The 8,997-nt window shown below is 43.4% G+C and overlaps 1 long non-coding RNA gene across 1 annotated transcript; it reads right to left on the reverse strand.

Moving 5' to 3' along the window:
* Window positions 1-397: 397 nt before the first annotated feature.
* On the reverse strand, window positions 398-7,095 carry LOC308499936. Its single transcript, XR_013993657.1, has 3 exons — window positions 6,568-7,095; window positions 917-1,008; window positions 398-573 (listed from the first exon to the last, which is right to left on the reverse strand). It is a non-coding gene; the product is annotated as an uncharacterized lncRNA (long non-coding RNA).
* Window positions 7,096-8,997: the final 1,902 nt, after the last annotated feature.

The raw sequence follows: 8,997 nt of genomic DNA on the forward strand, positions 1-8,997 counted from the left end.
TTCTCCCTCATTCCCCCACCCCTTCCTCTAGCAACCCTCAGTTTTCCCTTTATATCTCTGATGCTATTTCTGATTAGTTCGTTCATTTATTCTTTGTTTTTAGATTCCCCATATAAGTGAGATCATATGGTATTTGTCTTTCTCTGTCAGACTTATTTCACTTAGCATAATGTTCTCTAGGTCCGTCCATATTGTTGCAAATGGTAAGATTTCATTCTTCTTTATCACTGCGTAATACTCCCTTGTATAAATGTACCAGTTTCTTAATCCAGTCGTTTACTGGGAAAGAACATTTAAATGAAACAAAAAGAAACTTTTCAAGTGCATAGAATATGTTCACTTTTTTGAAAGGAAGGAAAATTCCTGCTACCTTCAATGCTTTCATTCTCCTTATTGATCTTCCGTAATGGATCTCATCTTTCTTTGAAGTCACCTAATTCCACGGTCCACCGTAGCCTTTCTCCTCTGTCTCCAGTTACAGTTATCAGTTTCACTTTCCCATATCTGCAGAGTTCTAGTTGGTTTTCCATCGCATAGTTCATCTGATGGGGCATCTTAAAGTGTTCTATATTACTATAGGGGACATGGAACAAACAAATGTTGCATTCCTTGACAATAATAAAAGGGACTGAAATCCTAGACCTCCGAAGCCTGGAGAGTAAATGGTAGCAGCTGGGAATATTTAAAAGGAAAACTTAGATTCTGCATCTTTTCCGTGAAAGTTTTAAAAAAATTGACTCAATTAGACAACTTATACAGTTTGTGGGAACATTACAAGGTTATTACTGATGTCATTTGTGCTGGTCTGTACCACCCTGCTTAATTCTACCTGGAGTCAGCCAGCCAGTCTGGCATCAGCCTTTCCCAACTGGGCTGCTCCCCTCCCTCCATTCTTATCCTTACCAATAGTCATTACCTGGGAAGTTGTTTCTCCTTCAATTCTTTCCAGAATGTAACATTACAGTGACAAGGAGAGAGACATCTGGTTCAGCTGGGCCATACTAAAATCTAGGAAGAGCAAGATGAGAAAAAAAGTAAATAAAATGTTGGGGGGAAAAAGGCAAGAGAAAACATTCCCAGTGTAGAGACTCTAGTAAAAAGCTGTTTGCTCTACTGGGCAATGATATAACTTGGGAGAAATTCTGTCACAGTATTTGCTAACTACTGAATTTAATTAAAATAACCTTGGTGACTTCAACCACCATACCCTATTAAAGGGTTGTGTATAAAGTGCAGGAAAGGAGATCAGAATTTTGTAATAATAAGACAAGCTTTTTAAAGACAAAATTATAAATATGTTCATGGGAAAAAGGTAGCTGCCACCATTTTTGCCGGCAGAGTAAGGTCCCTCTACTTGCTCTGCTAAAGCAATTTACTTCTTTAATTGGAACTGGAAATTTCATTTGGTCTTCTATAGATTCAACTATGTGTTTATTTATCCATTCAGAAATATTTATTGTTTACCTCTTATGCATACTAGATTCTGGGCTAAGGAAGTTAAGAAATGTATACAAATCACTGTAATAAAAGATAGAGTGTGATTAAGTGTCATCAGAGAAAGGTGAACTATCCTCGATACCAAAAACTGTGTAAGGCACTTCAATAGAGAGGATCCCTCACTGGCTGGCAGCCAGAAGCCATGGGAAGCCTAACAGCACGAGAGCTAAGGGCACGTACTTGGGAAACGAGCGTCAACCTGGCTCCTCCATTAATCCGCTGTGTCTCCTGGGACAGGTCGCTTGCCTTCTCAAAGATATAATTTCCTCATGCATAAGAGGGAGACAAAATGCTACTCATTTCAGACGTGATTGTGAAGATTAACTAAAAAAATCTAGGTGACGTGTTTTGCAGAGTGCCTGGTCCACAGCAAGTGCTGGAGAAACCTTTCATACGAGTATTATTGTGCTTGATGTATCTTTTAGGATTATCAAGTTTAAACAGAAAATAAATTTAAAAGGTGCATATTGGTAATTTAAGGGGATAGCTTATAGACTCAAGAAAAGAATCAGGTCATGGAAGGGACAGGCTTCTATTTCAAAGCAGAATCGGGGATCTGCATAAGAGAAATGAATGAAGAGTATTTTAGGAGACACTGTCACCGTTTTTCAATAGTAATGTCACTTGGCTCAGTGATATTATGCCATACAAAAATGAAAATATATGTCCATCAGGCATTTGCGCATGAATGTTTATAATAGCATTATTCATGACACAGCCAAAAAGGGGAAACAACCCAAATGTCCACCAACTTATGAATGGATAAACAAAATATATTCTGCTTATTACTTGGCCATATTATTTGTATATTATTTGGCCATAAAAAGGAACGAAATACTGATATATGCTACCACATAAATGAACCTTGAACACATTAGGTTCAGTGAAAGAAGGCAGTCACCCACAGAAAAATCACATATTTTATGTACATTGTCTTATTTAATAATACTCATGCTGATGAGGACACAGGCCCAGAAAAGAAAAAGGATTTGCTCAAGGTCACTTAGCTAGGATTTGAAAACAGAACTTTCTGTTTATAAAGACTAGGTTGATAACTGAAATATTATAACGGCTTCAAATATTTAATATCCCATCAGTGTTATGTCCTCTATTTATGAACCACTTATTTATGGGTGTTAAATGTATTTGAGTGATAAGTCATCACTCAATAACGCCTTTGGACAGTAGTGGTCTCCTAACCCATGCCAGTGGTTGTGTCATATGACAGGTCTCACAGCTGGACAGTGGCCTCAATAGGACCAGGTATAGCAGCAGCTCCCTGTTACTCAGGGATGGAGAATCCTGAAGGTAGGCCTGGTTCTCTGCCTTACCTTTCAAATAGTTTAATATTGACCACCTCTCCTCATCTTGAAGATCATGCTCACTTAAAATGAAATGTAATCCATATGTTTCTGGTTCCTTTACACTTAAATCGCCAACGATACATTATTTTGCAAAAGCTACTAGATGTCCAAATGTCTTTGGAGGTTTTTTTTTCCTTTTTTTCTTATGAGAGCAGAAATCTGCATTTGGACAAGAATAATCGCCAAAAGGTTTAAGTTCACAACTTGAAAATTCAATCCCACAAGGCTTAAATTGTAAACTTGCCCACTTCTTATTCTGAAAGGGCCCCAAAGAACAATAATAACAGGATCTGGCAAGCATTATCACAGGAACAGCTGGAAAAGGGGGCCGGGGATGGAATGAGAGGAGAAGACAACGACCTATGTGAATGCCAGTAGGAAGGCAGGCCAGAACAGTGTCCCTTGACAAATCGAGGAGACACAGTGTCCTTGGAATCCTGATGTTCTTGTTGTGAAGTTAGCAATGGCAGGAGCAGCCAGAAGAACACACCAGGAGCCATGAGCGACTTCCTGGTTGGAAAAAGAGATAGGACTTAGATCCGTATTTTATATAAAACTGAAAAAGAAATCTGTGGCCGGACCTGGAGGCTCCGATCGGTTCAAATATCATGTGAAAAGGTCTCTCCTTCTGCTGAGCTATGGCAGAATCTCAGTCCGGGTACAGGTAAACGAGTGTAGAAAGCTAATATTTCATAATCAGTGGGTTAAACAAGAACTCTCTTGAAGAGACCTATATTATGTAGTACCTTACGTGTTTATTTTGATATCGATTTAGAAAGGACTAAGGATTTTCTCATTTGTAATAAACATCAAAAAGTTAAAATAATATTTGATTAGCTTGAAGAAGAGTAAATATATTGTTCTTAAAATTATTGAAATGTAAACATTTTCTATCATTAATTGTAGATAAAGGAGAACAAAGACTTAGTACTATATGAAATCCAACTATATGAGAAAAATTGAAACTACATGATACTTAGCTAAAGGACTGTCAGGTGTGGAAGTAACAATAAAAAAGGCACAGTGGGGTCCCTTACTGACATCATGGGCCTCACAGAGGCAGAGACGACATAGCAGAACAGAAGATTACTGTCTCGTAGAGACATTGGTTAGGATGTCTCTGAATCTCACATTACTCACATATATACCTCTGTCAAGTGATACTGCTAGCCTCTTTACCAAGGAAAGATGTAATGTGAGGAATCGGGGAGGTGAGGAGGGAGACGAGAAAGCCCAAGGACACTCTAGGAACCAAGGAATACAGGAAGAGAAAAGATGTCTATTGTGACTTGAGTGATCTTTATCTATTTTGTTGCTTCACCACTTAGAAGCTGTGGTCTTCAAATTCACTGGAGTAGAGGAAAGAGATTATGGTGGAGGCCCACCATCTCTTAACTAGCTCAATCCAGAAGTGCCATACCTACCTTCTACTGAGTCTAGTGGGCAGAACTAGTCATATGATCTAACTTGCCTGCAAGGGAGACTAGGAAATGTAGAGCAGTACATGGACGGTTGGTGAGCCCCACCTGTTTCTGCATAAACACCTAACTTACCTGGGCGCATACTTTGACTTCCTTTGGGTCTCTTTGGCATCGTTTCTTATTAATTCACTGAGTTAAGCTGGAAATCTCCAAACAATTCTCAGCTCCACAAAATGAATCAACAGTTAGGGCAGAACATGGAAGGAATTTCTGATACTGGAAGTACACATACCACGTCAAGCCTGAGCTTTAATGTGGAGCTAACCGGAAGCTTCCTGTCAGTGTCTCTGCTTCAGTTACACTAATGTCTGGGTTGAGTGACATGGAAATTGAGAGGAGATTGTAATGCAGGGACTTAGCTCCCGCGACCTGCACAAGAAAGCAGGATATGGTGAGGCCAAAAAGGAACACCCACGGAGCCATGGATAGGGGAGTCACACCACAATAGTCTCACTGGCGGCTGGATTGGAGACACGGGAAGCAGGAGCCACACTGTTCACAATCCACCTTCCACTTCTCTGCCAACCAACCAACTCCCTTGCCAGCATAGCCACGGCAGTTATATTATTGGCTGATGGCTAACCGGTAACAACTGATGGCCATCTAATAACCAACCGAGCCAGCACCTTTCCAAGAGAGGCCGAGAGCCTGGAAACTGCTCCCTGGGACTCTGTCCCACAGAGATGGTTCCAATGGATACTTAATTCTCAATTACCTTTTCCATTTCTCTTTAAATAAGTATATATTATTTTTTATTGGGAGAGAAGACTGACAAAGAGGCTTCAGGTACAACTTGATGGAAGAAAGGATGAACCTACTAAGGAGGGTGTGTGGGAGTATATGGATGTAAGAGCACATAAGCCTGTCCTACACATTCTGCTTCAGTTTCATTCATGGAAAAAGGTAGGCTGTGATGCTGCACAGGATTTGCCCCCTATGATGCCACCCCAGTGTCCAACGTGAGCAAACACAATTAAAAATCATTAGGGAAAATGTTCTATTACTATCTGTCATCAAGTGCTACTACAAAACTTCCCAGTACTCCCTAAACCACTGTAATGTATCGGCCACCCTGAAAAAGCAGAGAGGGGGCAGAAAAGAAGGATATGGGGCTTCCTGCCTCTCGGTCTAATAAATAGACCAGGGCAGCGGGAAGCAACCTAGAGAGGAAATATGAGGGCTCTATAATCACCAAATACTGAACATAAATGTACCTATATGTCCTGGCCTTTGGATTTATCTAACCTTTGGATGAAAATGAGGTCACATGTACGGTAATGCCCCAAAGACACTGCTTTGTGCACTTAGTAGCAGAAATTTCTATCCAGGGGTTCTCTGGCCCCAGATATCTTCATGTGGTGCTACCAACACGAATCAGAAATTTACTGCTGTCATTGACACTACTGCTCCTGGACCAGATTCAGGACTAGTTGTCTTGAGGCTAGTGGGGACCAGGGTTGTACATTCCTGAATGGCCTAAATTTCCAATTCATTGTACATATTTGACACATGCTGGGCATACCGTACTGTAAGTTAATTGTGGCAGGGTGGGTTCTCCAGAAGAAGATGCTAAGATGGAATGTGGGGTGCAAGATGTTTATTAGGAACCTGTGACAGGAAGGGGATTGTCGTGCGGGGGACCCTGCTCACTGCGCCATTTGTCGTGCAGGGTGTCCGGCGGGGTCTCTGCTCCCACTCCCCGCCCAAGAATGCAGGACACGGTAAGGCCAAAAAGGAACACCCATGGAGCCAGAAGTAGGGGAGTCAAACCAATATATTCTCGCTGGCAGCTGGGCTGGAGACACAGGAAGCAGGATCTACATAATCTGCCTAACAGCAGTCCGCACTTGCCAGCCACCATCTTCTTGCTAGCCCCCATTCCTTTCTGCTAGCGTAGCCACAACCGTTATATTAGTGGCCAATGGCTTACGGGTTACAGCTGACAGCCAACTAGCCACAGCTGCTGGCCATCTGATCACAGTTGATGGCCATTTACTACCTGAGCCAGCACCTTTCTATGTGAGGCCGAGAGCCTGGAAACTGTTTTTTTTTGGGACTTTGTCCCCACAGGGATGAAGCACAACTGGCAGAGGGAGAAGTCACACTGCAACACGGGCCAACCCAGGCGGGAGCTCTGGAATGAATACTGCCCTTCAGAGTCATCCCAAAACCACAGTCTGGGACTTTAAACCCCTGACATAAATGGCCCGCCCATGTTCACTCACCAGATAAAGACTGTCCCAGGGCAGGCATTGCCTTGGTCAGAGACTCTCTGCAGCTGAGGCAGATCCTGAAAGAGCTGACAGCTGGAGGCTGTCTTCTGGTTCCACTTCCCACTGCTAGTCACCAAATCTTTCCTTGAAGAGGGATCTCCATGATGCACGTCAGTGTCAGGAGGGAAAAGAGATGAGAAGATAAAAAGACATGAATGGGCAAAGAGTGAAGGTGCTGAAGCCACCTGGAGAGCGAGGTCAAATCCCGCTCTCAGTCTTGGACCCTGGAGTCAGAGGTCCCTTCCCGCCTCCATTACGATGACCAGCTCCATGGAGTCTCCAGCAACCTGACAGGCCTCGCCTCTTTCAACTTGATTCATGTGGAGTAAAGGGGGTGGGCAGTTTATGTCCTATTTGATGGCGTACAGGCCAATAGGAGGCAGAGTATACATTCTTCTGCCATCGTCTCAAAAGAAAGTGCTGTGAGATGCAGCAATCAGCTGTTTGGCCCCGGCTGTGGAGTGGGTAATACACTGTCATGCTGGCTCTCCTACTTCCCCATCTCAGTCCCCGCCCCCCCCCGCCCCCCCCACCCCCACACACACTCCTTCCCTGGGATTGTACTCCCTGATAACGCTGTAGCACATAAGCTTCTGCCTTGGGCTCTGCTCTTTGAAGAACCCCAGGACAAGATGGTTTGTTTCTTAGGTTAGGGCAAAATGTCTCAGGATCAAAATTTCCCGTACAGCAAAACAGCCAGTCGTGTGCAAATGGGTGGGTGGTCTAGGACCTCAAAACTGCTGCTGAGTAAAAAGAAACTCCCAACCAACCCCCCCACACACACACCCAGCGAGGTGGGGGGAATCTAGATTCTGATCTTGTTTCTTCCCCACTTCCCTTTGTAATCAGAGCTTTAATGCATGCAAATTTGCCTTAGTCCCTTGCCTTTCACTATGACCAATTTAAAAATTCAGGGAAGTACTTACATCATTTTTTCCCCAACTCAGAATGTTGGAACTATTAAGTGTGCTTGTGATTCTTCTTTTAAGGTGGGGAACTTAGGAACGGAGAGAGCAGGAAATGCTTTTCCATCCTGAACCTTCATCTGGTATCTGGGGTTCGATATAGAAACATTGCTCCCATTGTTCTGTCAAACGTCTGGCCTCTGACACACCCACCAGAGCACTTTCAGATGTGCCTCTACAGGGAATTCCTTGGGGCCATGGTGGAACTGGGCCAAATGAAAACTGAAGTCTATCATATCAAGCAGTGCGGTTTACAATTCCAAACAGATGATTCCCAAAGCAACGTGATGCACCAAATGCAGCCTCTTGGCAATGGGGTTTATTTTCAAGTGTCACTCACCGTTCAGACGTTGATTTGCACAGAAATGTACAATCATGTAGCCGAGTCACCCGCTAGAGATTAAATGTGTATTTTTCTCCCTCCTTAAGACACTGAAAGCCAGTGCATCGGAAGAGGGCAGTTTTGGGGTGGCTATCTTTGGACTAGAGCTCGAGTTAAGGCTGTGACACCCCCAGAACACCTCCAGCTACCATGAGGCCATCAGGCCCCTGGACGCCTTAGAACCTGATCCTACCCTCAGGCAGGATCTCATACTCTAGGGATGAACTGGGCCCCAGGGAACCTAGGGCAGGACTCATCAAGACAGCCTAAAGCTATGGAAACCTTAAGTTCTGTTATCTCCTCGTTCTCTTCTCCTTTTCCCCCAATCTCCAACATTAGAGAAACATATGCTTCACGAAATAATTCAGCATGCCGCTCAGAGGAAATAATGTGAGATCAAGAGAGTTTGTCAAAGCTTCAGGCTGTCATTGCACTGAGGCAGAGGCCCGAGACAGCTGTCCAGATGTTTGCACTTAAATGTTTCTTTACTTTGGGCTCCATGTGCTCTCTCCTTCTGTGGCCACAGCTCTTTTCAGTATTCGGTGAATAGGGACCTTATTTTGAAAGGACTTTTCCAAATGGACGGGAGAAATAAAATAAGGGAAGGACCAGCTCCAGCCGAATTAAACATCAGGGGCTGGAGGCAGAAACAGAGTGGTGTGGAAGCAAGAGCACTGCGCTGAGAAAAAGGCCACTGTAACCCAGTCCATCACTTCCCAAGGGGAGACATCTGTGAGCTCCCCAGTAAGGCCCAAACCTCTCGGAACTGTTAGCTTGTATCAGACTTTCAAACTTGTTTGTTGTAAAGCATAGCACTATTCAAAACAGATTTTTAAACAAGAACTGCTCTTGTTAAATTTGGAAAGGAAACAATTGAAAACTACTGGTCTAAAGGATTGCCAAAGTCCCTGACTGAAAATGCCCAAGAATACTTCTCTCCTATGCCCTGCACCTTCCCCTCAACCAGATGTATCTTGTCCCCCAGATGCCTGAAGAACAGTTCCAACCCTACCGAATTTTAAAATTGCAAAGTGC

The sequence above is a fragment of the Rhinolophus hipposideros genome, assembly GCF_964194185.1.
Source record: "Rhinolophus hipposideros genome assembly, chromosome: 7".
Classification (NCBI taxonomy): Eukaryota; Metazoa; Chordata; class Mammalia; order Chiroptera; family Rhinolophidae; genus Rhinolophus; species Rhinolophus hipposideros.